We start from the raw sequence: 13,650 nt of genomic DNA, 5'->3' as shown, positions 1-13,650 counted from the left end.
TAGGACTAAGAATCAAAGGGATTACACAACAAGACTAGTGTCTGAAAATACTAACCGATGGAACAAAAAAGGGAGAGAACGATCCAACATGGAAAGCAGGATACACAGCAGACTCATAGAATGACGGATGTCCTAAACAGCATCCTGGCCTCAGAATCAGCCCTTAGGGCATTCGGATCCAGCTGAAAAGCCCATGAGAGTATTTTAGGCATGGAAAGCCAAGACACTCTGGCAAAAAACAAACAAACAAACAAACCAACCACCTAAATGAAAGATCTCCGCGAGTGAGATCCCAGTGGAAAGAACAGGTCATCAAAGAAGGAGGTACCTTTCTATGAAGGGAGAACTTCCACTTTGACTATGACCTTGGCTAAATATGATAAGAGTCGGTGAACTCAAAAAGCTTCCATAGCCTTGGTAACTCATGACTGGAGCCTAGGGAGATTACTGATGCCATAAACAAGAGTGTCAAATTGTTAAGTCAACAACAGGAGTCACTGTGACTTACTCCTCATGTAGGATCTCTGTCCTCAATGCACTGTACATTGTGATTTAATGCTATAACTAGTACTCAAACAGTATTTTTCACTTTGTGCTTCTATGTGGGTGCAAACTGTTGAAAACTTTACTTAATATATACTAAACTGATATTCTGTATATATATAAAAAAAAGACGGCAGCAGTGGAGAGAGACAGATTGGACCCCCCACACGCACAAGCTGACATCCCAAAGAACGGAAGTGACCTTCCTCAGGTGAGTCCGACCACCTTCCTCCTAAGCAGCCTTAACCCTAGGTTACATCAGCAGGACCAAGTCAGGCAGCTGCCCCGTGACCTTGGGTGAGAATAGACAGAGCTTTCATTCCCTGGTCCCCCACCAGCTTGGGGCACCTCATCTCAGCACTGTCTGCAAGGGCTGCTCTGAGAGGGACTTGAATTCTTGAATGTGTATGGCTTCCTACCATGCTGGGTAGACCTAACACCTGATACACTACCTGCACCCCCCCCCCCCAATCTGAGGCTGAGCTTCATCATGGGGCTGAGAACTCTGCCAACCTCCATCTGTACACCTAGAATGTCCCAGGGAAATGTGGTGGGGAAACTGGGGAGCATCCACAGCAACTCTGATGCCAGACTCATGCCATTGGTGAGACTGACAAGGACTTGTATGCTCATGTGTGGAGCAGCCAGGCCCAGTTGGAGCAGAAACCACAGAGCTAGGACATACACACTTACACACAAACGCACACACAGGCTCACACATGCTCACTCCACAAGGGAGTGCAGTTCAGGCTCCGCTGCATTGGGAAGAGCAAAAGCCGCTGGAATGCAGCAGGAGCAAGCCCACAAAGCTGGACCAAACCCACCAGGTTCTCCACGCTGCTGCAGGGGTCAGAGGTGATCTGGAGGAACACGGCATTAGGGGAGGCTGAGTTGCTCCTGGGGACAGGGATCCCTAGCATTCCCTGGTGGTCTCCCCAGCACCCAGCTCTCCCAGGTGCTCCTGCCCTCCCCCACACTTGCCATGCCATTATTGTCAGTATCAGCTTCAGTGTTACCTACATATGTGTCACCTACCTGTGCTGAAATCACAGTGTTTCGTCTCTTAACCCCTCACCTGCACCCAGGGTAGAGGCCCAGTTCCTCCCAGACAGACTAGGTGAGGTCGACACAGGACACAAAGAAGGCCATGCTCAGCCATCTGCTCCCTTCTCTGTCATCCTGGGAAAACTCTCTGGTGACCAATGCTGACAGCACTACAGAGAACAGGACAGGAGCAGAGTGGGAGGACACAGAATGGATCAGCAGGGCTGAGACTTGTCCTCTGTCAGAAGTCTGTTGCCATGGGAATCCTGCTTACTTCAGGGGTGGGCACAGACTGAACTCAGGGAGCTGGATGAGGTGTGTGGGGGGAACTCACTGCACTAACTGAAATTCAAAATGCCAAGGCTTTGAAAGTTGTTACAAGGGGTAGCAATGGCATAGCAGATTAAACTACTGCTTGAGAAACGGGCATCCCATACTGGAGGGCTGGTTTGAATCCTGGCTGCTCCACTTCCAATTCAGCTCCCAGCTAATGTGACTGGGAAGGCGCAGAGGATGATCCAAGTTCTCGAGTCCCTGCCACCCATGGAAGAGTACAGCATGCCTGGCTGAGACCTAGCTGTCCCAGCCATTTGAGGAGTAAACCAGAGGTTAGAAAAATCTCTCTCCCTCTTTTTCTCTCTTGCTCTGATTTACAAGTAAAACAAATAATAATAATAACAACAACAACAACAACAACACATTGCTACAAAATAGAGGTGTATTGGAGGAAGAGGATAGGTTACAGGTAGAGCCCTGAAGAAGGTTGGGATTTATCAAGCAGGTGACAGAGGGTGGTGGCAGAGCTAGGTCGTGGCACATTTGCCACAGTTCTTCCCTCTTTCGTGAGCCTTGGAAAGACCACAGCTGCCCCCTATAGGGGATTTTGTCTACTCTGAGGTTGAGGAGGCTGACACTCAGCCCTCCTGACCTGGGAGGGTACCACTGGGACAGGGATGCTAGAACTCCTCAGTGCTTCCATTACCCAGAGCCCCCTCTTTCTGTGTTCTGTGGCAGTTAGAGGACCACTGTGTCCAGTAACTGCCTGACCTGGGGATCATTTTCTAGACAGGAGGCATGTTTGGCAGAGCTGGGTGGATCCAGCTCTGCGTGTCCTGCTGACTTGGGGACATTTGCTTCCAGGTGGGTGGCCCTGGCCTCTCTGGGCTGCTGCTGAGGGTGATGCTGGCTGAGTCTTCAGTGGTGCCCATTGTGTGCTGACCATGGATATATGCATGCCGTTGCTTCCTCAGGGTGAACCTGGAGCGTGGGTGCCTATGTGCCCTGGGTGTGAACCTGTGTCAGGACATGGATGTCTGGGTAGGCAATATGGTGAGCACTGAATTCAGGTGTGGGGTAAGCCCATCTGTGAACCCACCAGGCATGTGGTTCCCAGGGAGTCTTCTGCACAGGTGCAGTGACGGTCATGGGAGGACAGCTGGATGGCCAAGGAGGATGAAGAGTGACCTTCCTAGGGAAGTGGGGTGGGGCTATTCATTGTCCCTACCCTCTGCACAGTTCACCATTCAGGGACCTGGGCATCAGGCACTGCCTGTGGGGCTGATCCCTCTGATCTGATGGACAGGAACTGTGGGGAGCAGTTCCCTGTGGTTCTTTGGGGTTGTGTCATGACGGGATTTTTGCCTTTCAGCTTCAAGGAGCTGTGAGCCCTGGAGGTCTGGCTGGCCCAGCAGGCAGCACACGTCATTGCTGAGTGTGAGCAGTTACAGAACTGGAGGCTGCAGATCGACGAGTTGGGATTCTGCCTCATGTGCTGCCCCCATAGCTGCAGGGTCATGCTCTTCCTCAGCACACAGATCACCAAAGGGCTGCCCTGGTTCCACCAGTCCCTGAGTGTCCATGGCCTCTCACCAGCACCCCCCTCCTTGGTTGCAGAGTCACCATGGAGGGGTCTGGGGAACAGAAGGAGTGAGCTGCTTGCTGGCCCCAGGGAGGCTGTGGATCCTGCAATGAATCTTCTGTCCTCATTTTGTCCCAGGAGTGGGGTCATTTTCAGATTCTCACAGTTGTTTACCTGTTCGAGAACTTGTCCCCAGCTGCCATCACAGTGCTCACCCTGGTCAGCATTAGGCCAGAGCTGAATCTTTTTTTTTTTTTTTTTTTTGAGGGCCATCGTCCCTGTCTTTATTCACCAGGCCAGTTCCGAATATGAACAAGCAGAAAACTCATTACATAAGCATCTTAGTTATACCTTTCTGAAGTCTCTTGAAAATGATATTCACAATTCTGATGAGAGGCTTTTAATTGTTCTGAGGAAACTTTATTTTCTAAAACCTTTGATTCAGGAGTCGTTTTCTGACTTGTAGTCAGCAATTTCAGGCCCTCTGCATCCGCGTGTCCATCAGCTTTTCGAGGTTCTCTTCTGACATCCTCAGATGAAGATGTGCTGTCCCCAAAGCCCCAATAAGAGATGGGGACACTGCTTCTGCAGACACTGAGCCTTCGTGTCCTGCTGTCGACAAGCAGAAGGTTCAATCAGTATCCTGGGTGCCAGCACACAATTGTTCACCAACAGTCCTCAGTTTCAAATTTGCCTTTTAAGTCAGCAATATTTCCAACTTGGAGGACACAGGGCTGTTGTACCTGAGAACTGGCCAGGGAATGTAGGTCTTCCTCCTCACAGCAGGTTGGGGACCATCTGTCCTGTCAGCCTCACTGCTGCTGGTGCTGGGAGTGGAGGACACAGGGCTGTTGTGCCTGAGGCCTGGGAGTGTAGGTCCTCCTCCTTATGCCAGGATGAAGACTATCTGAACTGCAGGCCTCACTGCTGCTGGTGTTGAGACTGGACACAGAGGTCACGGGGCTCTTGTACCTGAGGACTGGCCAGGAAGTGTGGATCCTCATCAGACCAGGTGGGGAACTGTCCATCCTGTGGGCTCCAGGGCAGGCATTTAGCCCTGATGACTGGTCACCTTCAGGCAGCACTGGGGACACAGCACTGGCCTGAAGCTGGGCGTCAAGGACACTACTTTATGGATCAGCTGGAAGCCCAGCTCCACAGGTAGTTTTGAGCCTCAGCGTACTGAGCAGATCCTAGAAGCTCCCCTTGAGTGAGCTCAGTTCTTGCTGCTCCACTGAGGCCCTCCTGGGATTTCCCACAGCCCAGCACAGGGGACAAGCAGCCATCCTCTTCCTCACGGCCCAGCTGGAAGACAAGGACTGACAGGTATTGCTGACCTTCAATTTTGGAAGGACCTAGGAACCCCATGTCAATTTCGTTTCCCCTTGTGTGCTGTAAGTCTTTGGCTGGGATTTCCCACAGCTCAGAGCAGGGGACAAGCAGCCATCCTCCTGCTCACAGCCCAGCTGGAAGACAAGGCCTGGCAGGTATTTCTCACTTTCAGGATCCCCATGTCAGTTTGATTTTCTACATCTCTGCTGTAAGCCTTTGGCTGGTATTTTCCCCAGCATTGCATGGGGGGTGGGGTGGAATGGGGCAGTCCTGTTCTTTAAGGCCCTCCAGAGACACCAGGTTCTCCACAGCTTCATCGATTTCCTGGTTCTCGGGAGAACTCAGAGACTGAAAAGTGTGATGTCACTTGCTTTGGGCCCTTTTTCTGCTCCATGCTGAGCCACTTGTGGCCCATAGCATCTGCCACTGTGGGCCTCTCAGCAGGGTCAAAAGTCATTAACCAATCCAGCATCTCTCCAGTTCCCCACTTACATAGGAGGGGATTAGGTTACGAGCCAGCCAGGATCGCTTCCTTCAAGTGCCCAAAGCTCTCCCCTTCAAAGGGCAGCCACCTGTTGCTATGGTGTACAGGACCAGGCCCAGGCTCCACATGTCAGCTTTATACCCATCAAACTCCTTATCTAGGAATTCTTCTGGGGTGTAATATTCAAGTGTCCCACACAAGGACTTTAGTTGTTGGCCTTCAGTCAGTTTTTGGCTAAAGCCAAAGTCAATTAGCTTAATAGGTCAGTCCAGAAGGAGATTTTCCAATTTTAAGTCTCTGTGAACAATGTGTTGCATGTGGTAGTACTCCACTGCTACTAATGTCTGAATGAAGTACCAACATGCTTCTCCTTCATGAAGGTGGCTGCACACCTCGACATACTTTTCAAGGTCCACCCCCACACCGCTAAAATACCCAATGAAAAGACAGGCTCTATCTGCTGTGTAGTCTACCTGTAACAGCTTTATAATGTTAGGGTGATGCAGAGAATGCATAATTTCTGCTGCTACCCAAGCTTGCGGGAACTTGGAAGAATCCCCGTCACCTCTGGCAGTGATCTCCACAGCCCCCTTGGTTCTGCTCTCCAGATGGAGGGCCAGCTTCACCTGCCCAAAGCTGCCCTTGCCAATGATCCCGAGGACCCCATATCCACGGAACACCTGCTTCTCAGTGTGGGAGGATCTGACGCCTTTCATCGTCAGGATATCTCTTGTGCCTAGTGTACTGGGACACTAGGAACACTAGCTAGTCACCTACAGTAGCTACGGTAACATGATAATCCAATGAGAAATCAACAGATAAAGCCAATGCAGAGCAACAGATAAATGGTGCTGGGACAGTGGGAATCAGCATATTACAAATACCTGTTAAAGTTATGCAATTTTGTAACTCAGAATATTGAGTCACCATTAATAATTCTTTTTCCTCATAGTTATAATTTTATCAGCTTTATCCTTATGTCTGTGAATTTTGTAGAAAATTTTCTTTAGAATAACAATAAAAGCAGCAGTTCAAAAGTCAAAAAAAATTACTTCATCCTGATGCCTAGTTTACTCTAGACTGGAATGGAAATGATGTAACATTTCAAGTAAGTTGAAGAGGGTATGTGGAAGTCACAGAATGTTATGAAATAAATTTTGGACACAAAAGCTATTATTTTCCTAAGACATAGAATCTGAACCTCTGATAAAGCAGTTAAACTAGTCTATTATGTTCTCTTAATGTCTCTGTTAAATTCTAATTGTTTCAAAACAGATGAGTTTTTTATTAAGAGCTATGGGTTATTAAATATATGCTTATTCAAAAACATTTGAATACTAACCTTGTAACTCATCAAATTTGGTCTATATTATGTCACGATGTTAAGGGATCCTATTTAAACGAGATATTTTGGATTTTGAGCCTTCTTGGCATCCTTGACAGGCATTCAAAAAAACAAAATTTCAAAAATCTAGACTTTGACAATTTCCAGATGGGCCCCTGGAAACTGTCAAAGACACAGAGACACCAACTAATCAGGCTATTTGGATTATGTTAGAAATACTGTCAAGATGTGAAGTGGTGTTACATTTTAAGTTTTTATAATATAAAATGCTACTGATACAAATGTCTGAAAGCTAAAAAGTCTAATGATCTTGTGTTACTAGATGTGATGATTATCTTAATGAGAAAGGTCCAGGGGCTAAAGGATTAAGTGTTTTGTAAAATCCTTCAGCTGCTTTTGAAACTACTGTGCGAAGTAAATAAGTGCCTCCTGTTGGTTAATGAGCTTATAATTTTCAACATGCCTATTTTAAGTCTTATCATCCACAGTTTTATATCTCAGATTTTCTGCTCATGAAACTAAAATATTTCCCCTCCTCTATGAAATCCTCTCATTACTGGGTTAATGCCACTCTTAAGATCATTGGTTGCTAGTCTCACCCTTTTATACTATTGTATTTACTTATTGATAATGGAACGAACCAGGGCCTTCAGCAACCAGCTGGTCAACCAAATGCTGCTACAGGGATAGACTTGGCTCCCCATCCGGGAGACAGCGGCTTGAGACATTGCCCCATCCCAGAGAAGAGTACCTCGTCGCCCATGTCAGCAGGAAGTAGCTTAAGACAGATCATCGTCCCTCTACCCCTCCTGGACTTTTGGGGCTAATGTAATCCCATAAAACTCCTGCTTCATAAAAAACAAACGGGGGGAATGTTAGTAAAATGATGCAGTCTTATCTACTGTGCGATCTACACCCTGACACCATCCTATGCCCCAACCCCGCCGCCATGGCAGGAAGCCAGGTGGCCACATGGTCCAAACATCAATGTCAGCCCCACCCACATCCTAATGGGATTCGAGGCTTCTACTTCCCTGCCCACCCCCTGGCAACGTGTTAAAGGGAGCTATTCCTGAGCATGCAGCTCTCTCTTTCTCTCCATCTCCTGATCTCTGTCTCTCTCTTACACTTTCTTTCTGCCTTTTTCCTTCTCTGTCCCTTCTCTCCAGTCTGTTGGGTTTCTCCCCATAAACTCCCTTAAAAAAAGAAAACAGGTGGAAGCAGAGAAAGGATTTTGCTAGTTTTACAGTATCAGAGAACAATACCATATTAACTTTCCAATGTGCTGTCTTTGCTAATGGTATTTCATACAGTGAAGCAACAAATCTGCAGCAAAATAAAATTTTCAACTTCTTAAAAAATAAATAAATGGGGGCCAGCATTGTGGCATAACAAGTTGAGCTGCTGCCTAGAATGATGGCATCCCGTATGGTCACTGGTTAGAGTCCAAGCTGCTCCATTTCCGGAAATCAGTTGAAGATGGAACAAGTACTTGTGCCCCAGCACTCACATGGGAGACCTGGTAGTAGCTCCTGGCTCCTGTCTCCGGTCTGGCCCAGCTCTGGCCATTGCATCCATTTGGGGAGTGAACCAGCAGATGGAAGGTCTCTGTCTCTTCCTCTAACTCTGCCTTTCAAAAGGATAAAATAAATCTTTTAAAATAATAGTTATGGATAAACTGGATTTCTATAAGCAAAAGAATGGAATTGGATCATTCTACCATACACAACAACAACTCAAAATGAGTAACTGTAAGAACAGAAATTGTAAAACTTCTAGGAGACAATGTAGGAGGAAAACTCCAAAATCCCAGGCCACAAAAGCAAAACTTTTTGAATGGGACTAAATAGAACTACAAATCTTAATGATGTTTCATTTATCCTGTAGTTTTTATAAAGCGCACAACTTCTGAGAATTAATCTGTGTAACTAGATCATCACTGGTGCTTATCTACTCCTTCCAAAATTCTCTTCCAAAATCATCAGTACCTTTTAAGATTCAACAATTATCGTAATTTATGTGTAGAAGTCTCAACCTTGTTTCTCCTACAAATATCACTTCCAACACATCTGGTGTTAGTAAAATGTATGTAATACTATGAAACAGACCATCTATTTGTTATCAATTTCATTCCTTATTAGACTAAGCAAGAAAATAAGAAAGCTTTGACCAAAATTGCAGAAGGTGGTTTTATTATGATGGCTCTCATTCATGCAGATCACCTTTTCCATAAAGTCATCCTAATGTCTCATTATTGTGTACCCTTGACCTGCTTAAGTGTCTTTGCAGATCGACTTGCTGTATTTTCCAAACATAAAATACAAATAAGATTTTTTGGTTACAAATTTTTGAGTGTGAGTGTGTGAGTGAGTGTGTGTGTGTGTAAAGAGCATCTAACAAATATGATACATTTAACTTACAAAAGGAATTACTGGGGCCAGTGCAGTAGTGTAATGGGCTAAGCCAGCACCTGCAGCACCCACGTCCCATATGGGCAGCAGTTCGACCTGGCTGCATCTCTTCCAATCCAGCTCTCTGCTATGCCCAGGAAAACCCATGAAAGTTGGCCCAAGTGCTTAGGCCCCTGCACCCATGTGGGAGACCCCAAGGAGGCTCTTGGCTCCTGGTTTCCAATCAGCTCAGCTCTGGCTGTAGCAGCCATTTGCGGAGCGACCCAGAAGATGGAAGACTTTTCTCTCTGTCTCTTCTTCTGTTACTGTACCTCTCAAATAAACACCAATCTTGAAAAGGAAATTATTTACATATTTGAAGTTGAAAATTTGCACGTTTGCATTTTTATCTATATACTTTTTCTCCATTCTACTATAGGATAAATACCATCTGCATGAATTAAATTGAAGTAACTAAACTTGTAGGAAAGAAAAATATGCAAAAATCCTAATGCATGCTTTACTATTAAAACATTAAAATCATAGTTGCATAATATAGTAAAAATAGCTGTAATATAGTAAGGATAAGTTTTTTCATGGATAGTTTTATTTTTTATTTCTCAAAATACTTTTTTTTCAAAGCACTTTTCAATAAAATTATTGGGCAAAAGTAAAACATAGCTCAAAATGTTAATTTTTTAATCTTTATTTAAAGTCAAGAGTTACACAGAGAGAGAAGCAGAGGCAGAGAGAGAGAGAGAGGGTATTCCATCTGCTGGATCACTTCCCAGTTGGCCACAACAGCTGGAGCTGCGCCGATTCAAAGCCAGGAGCCAGGAGACTCCTCCTGGTCTTCCACGTGGGTACAAGGGCCCAAGGACTTGGGCCATCTTCTACTGCTTTTACAGGCCATAGCAGGGAGCTGGATCGAAGTGGAGCAGCCAGGACTTGAACCAGCACTCTCATGAGATGCTAGCATTCCACGCAACAGCTTTACCCATTACACCACAGCGCTGGAACCCCTCAAATTTTAGTTATCTAAACACAAAAGCTCTCACCATAAAGAACAAAAGAACTGCTGGGGTGGATTTTTAGGTGAATGTCTGGGATTGTACTGATGAGAAAAATCAATGAAGACTTCCTCCAATGATAAGAAACCATTAACACATAAAGAAATAGAATGTTCATCTCAGTAACTCCTCAGATGTTTGTTTCTGAGAAAGAAAAGGAGTTCTTGCAAAGATAACCAAACACTCTGGAAAAGAAGACAACAGATACACCTGTCAACTTCTTTATGCAATTGTCCTTGTGAAAAGAGGGATTTCCCTTACCTGAAGAAAGACATGATGTTACCAGGTAAGCATAACATTAAAAATTCAACTGTGTGGCGCTGGTGGTGTGATGCAGTGAGTTAAGTCACCATCTGGAATGCCAGCATCCCAACTGCGTGGCAGTTCAAGTCCCGGCTGCTCCACTTCTGATCTGGCTCACTGCTAATGCATCTAGGAGGGCGATGGAAGTGGCCACAAGTTCTTGGGCCCCTGCACCCATGTGGGACACCCACATGAAGTTCCTGGCTTCTGGCTTCAGCCTGGCCCATCCCTGGCCATTGCAGCCATTTGGGGAGTGAACCAGCTGATAGAAAGCTTCTCTTTCTGCTTCTCCCTCTCTGTAACTCCACCTTTCAGATAAGTAGATAAATCTTCTGAAGCATTCAACTCTGTGCCGTTCACTATAAATACACTACTAATCAGGAAACTGAAGGAGCTCTGAATTTATCAAGAAATATAATGCCAACTTGGTGTCACCTGAGATTAGCTACAAAGATTATTTCCCTCGTTTGAACAAACAAAAGTCATGCCTTTTATGATAAACAGACTCTAAACTTAGAACATTCCATCCTTTAAATTGCACAAAGTTGAAAATAGGTATTTTTTTTTAAATGAGCACACAAAACAATCTGATGACGTGAGGGTTCATTCACGTGTATATTGACTCATAAAAAAAATCTCTGCTTCTAAACTTTTTAGAAGAAATCATTTTAGTCTTGAAGAATTGCACAAACAGTACAACCAAACTAAGACTTCGTAACATTTCCAGAGACTCTCAGCCTAGACAGTGGTTGAAATAAGAATGCTTGAACTCACTACCTATGCTTTTTCAATCCCAGAAACTTGAAGCCATTTCCCAAGGTCACAGAAAGACAGCATGTAATAAACCAAATATGCAAACCTGATGACACTTTACTGATTCTGGCCAGCAGTCCTATCAGAGAGGATTCAAATATATAAGAACATGCAGAAAGCTACTGCTTATTGTGTAGAAACAACCAAGGAAAGCATGATTCCTTTCCAGCAAAATTTTGGAATACATTTTTAGTTCCTTTTGTCAGGATGCTTGTTCTCATGGCTTTAGAAAAATCTTGATGAAATTTATAGGAGACCCTATTCATTTGATTTAAATTTCCAATTACTGATGAAGTTTCAATGGTTCAGTATGCAATGTATGGAAAAAATTATTGAATGAATACAAAACTAGACCATGCAACTTATTCTTATCCATACAGAAGGAATTTAACATTGTTATATCTGTGCAGAAAGATTTATTGTCATTGGAAATAGTGGTGTTTTTTTTGAATATTTATTTAATTGAGAGACAGAGTTAAAGACAAAGAGTGGGAATGACAGAGAAAAAGCTTTTCTATCCACTGCTTCACTCCCCAAGTGGCCACATGAGTGCAGGGGCCCAAGCACTTGGGCCACCTTCTACTGCTTTTTCAGGTGATAGCAGGGAGCTGGATCAGAAAAGGAGCAGCTGGGACATGAACTGCTGCCCATATGGGATGCCAGTGCTGCAGGTGGAGGCCTACCCTACCACACCACAGTGCCAGACCTGCAATTAGGTTTTGAAGATTTTCCTTAGTACAGTCTGTCATTCTGTGACCTTGGGAAAATGTTTGGGACTTTTTGGGATTGAAAAGGCATGGGTAGTGAGTTCGAGTTTTCTTACTTCAAACACTTTCTAGGCTGTGAAGGCTCTGGAAACATGATGAATGCAACAATACATCCAAAAGGTATCACAGATACACATATGTAGGTTATATGTACACATACATATCTACAACATGTAATATGATGAAGTGGGTTTTATCACAGGCATGCAAGTGTGGTTCAACATCTATAAAAATCAATGAAATCACATCAGCAGAATGAACAACATAAAACACATGCACATCTCAATAGATGCAGTGGATGCTTCCATCAGAAGATTCAACATCCCTTCATGATAAAAAAAATTGGAACTAACAAGGTACAGAGGAAACATAGCTTAAAATTATCAAAGCTATATGATAAAACAATAGCCAATACCATACTGAATGGGAAAAACCTGAAAACATTTCTCCTGAGTGTTGAACAAGAAAAGAACTCCACATAAACCATTCTTAGTCAATATAGTATCTCAAGTACTCACAAGAGTACTCAGGCAAAGTAAAGAATTAAAGGATGAAAATTGGGAAGGAGGAAGTCAAAATATCTTTTTCCAGAAGACATGATTTTAGACAGAAAAACTTAAAACACTGCAGTAAAAATGTTGGGAAAGATAAACCAGTAAGTCGCAGGATACAAAATCAATGTACAAAACAATTACACACTAATAATGATCCTCTGTAAAGTTAAGTTTAAGATCTTTGTAAAAAATAAGAATGGGGATAGTAGAGGGAAGAGGAAGAAGGGTGGGAATACGAGCAGGATGGAGAGTAGAGTGGAAAGTATCATCACCTTCCTGAATCTGTATATGAAATACATGAAGTCTGCATATCTTAAATAAAATAAAGTGGCCAGTGCCGCGGCTCAATAGGCTAATCCTCTGCCTGCGGCACTGGCACACAGGGTTCTAGTTCCGGTCAGGGCACCGGATTCTGTCTCGGTTGCTCCTCTTCCTGTCCAGCTCTCTGCTATGGCCCAGGAATGCAGTGGAGGATGGCCCAAGTCCTTGGGCCCTGCACCCTCAGGGGAGACTAGGAGAAGCACCAGGCTCCTTGCTTTGGATCAGTGCGGTGAGCTGTCTGCAGTGCGCTGGCCGCAACAGCCACTGGTGGGTGAACCAACGGAAAAAGGAAGACCTTTCTCTCTCTTTCTCTGTCCACTCTGCCTGTCAAAAAGAAAGTAAATAAATAAAATAAAATAAAAAAGTATGAAACGGGAAAAAAGCCTAAATTTACAATAGCTACAAAAATTATTTAGTAATAAATTTAACCAAATAAGTGAAAGATCACAATAAATGTATAAAGTGTTGATGAAATAAATCATCAAAGACACATGGAAATGGAAAGACATCCTCTGTTCATGAATTAGAAGCCTGTTTCTTTCATATTTACTCTCGTAACAGACCCTCTCATAAGTCAAGATCATGTACTCTTAGGATTCTCAGTTACTTCCCTGTGGTCCTCTCTTTGTCAAAGTTCTTGGTCCTCATTTTCCTTATTTATCAGATGTCATGCTAAATTTAGCACCTTAACAATGAAAAGTTTATGAAACATTACAGGAAGGGGAAGTTGGACAGTTACATGTAGCTTTCAAATTTGGGGAAAGTGAAAAACTTTAGATGGTTTTAGTAGAACCATCCTGATGGAGAAGAGTGTGTCAAATGAGTT

General features: G+C 44.3%; 1 long non-coding RNA gene and 1 pseudogene across 1 annotated transcript; one reads left to right on the top strand and one right to left on the bottom strand.

Moving 5' to 3' along the window:
• The window catches only part of ORYCUNV1R-PS1575 (vomeronasal 1 receptor oryCunV1R-ps1575 pseudogene), a 1,374,299-nt pseudogene that overhangs the window by 85,240 nt on the left and 1,275,409 nt on the right, over window positions 1-13,650 (bottom strand).
• On the top strand, window positions 2,581-7,201 carry LOC127488590 (uncharacterized). Its single transcript, XR_011384784.1, has 3 exons — window positions 2,581-2,727; window positions 2,838-2,916; window positions 3,236-7,201. It is a non-coding gene; the product is annotated as an uncharacterized lncRNA (long non-coding RNA).

The sequence above is a fragment of the Oryctolagus cuniculus genome, chromosome 19 (assembly GCF_964237555.1).
Source record: "Oryctolagus cuniculus chromosome 19, mOryCun1.1, whole genome shotgun sequence".
Classification (NCBI taxonomy): domain Eukaryota; kingdom Metazoa; phylum Chordata; class Mammalia; order Lagomorpha; family Leporidae; genus Oryctolagus; species Oryctolagus cuniculus.
The sequence above is the reverse complement of the archived record's forward strand: the minus strand, read 5'-3'. Positions and strand labels throughout refer to the sequence as shown.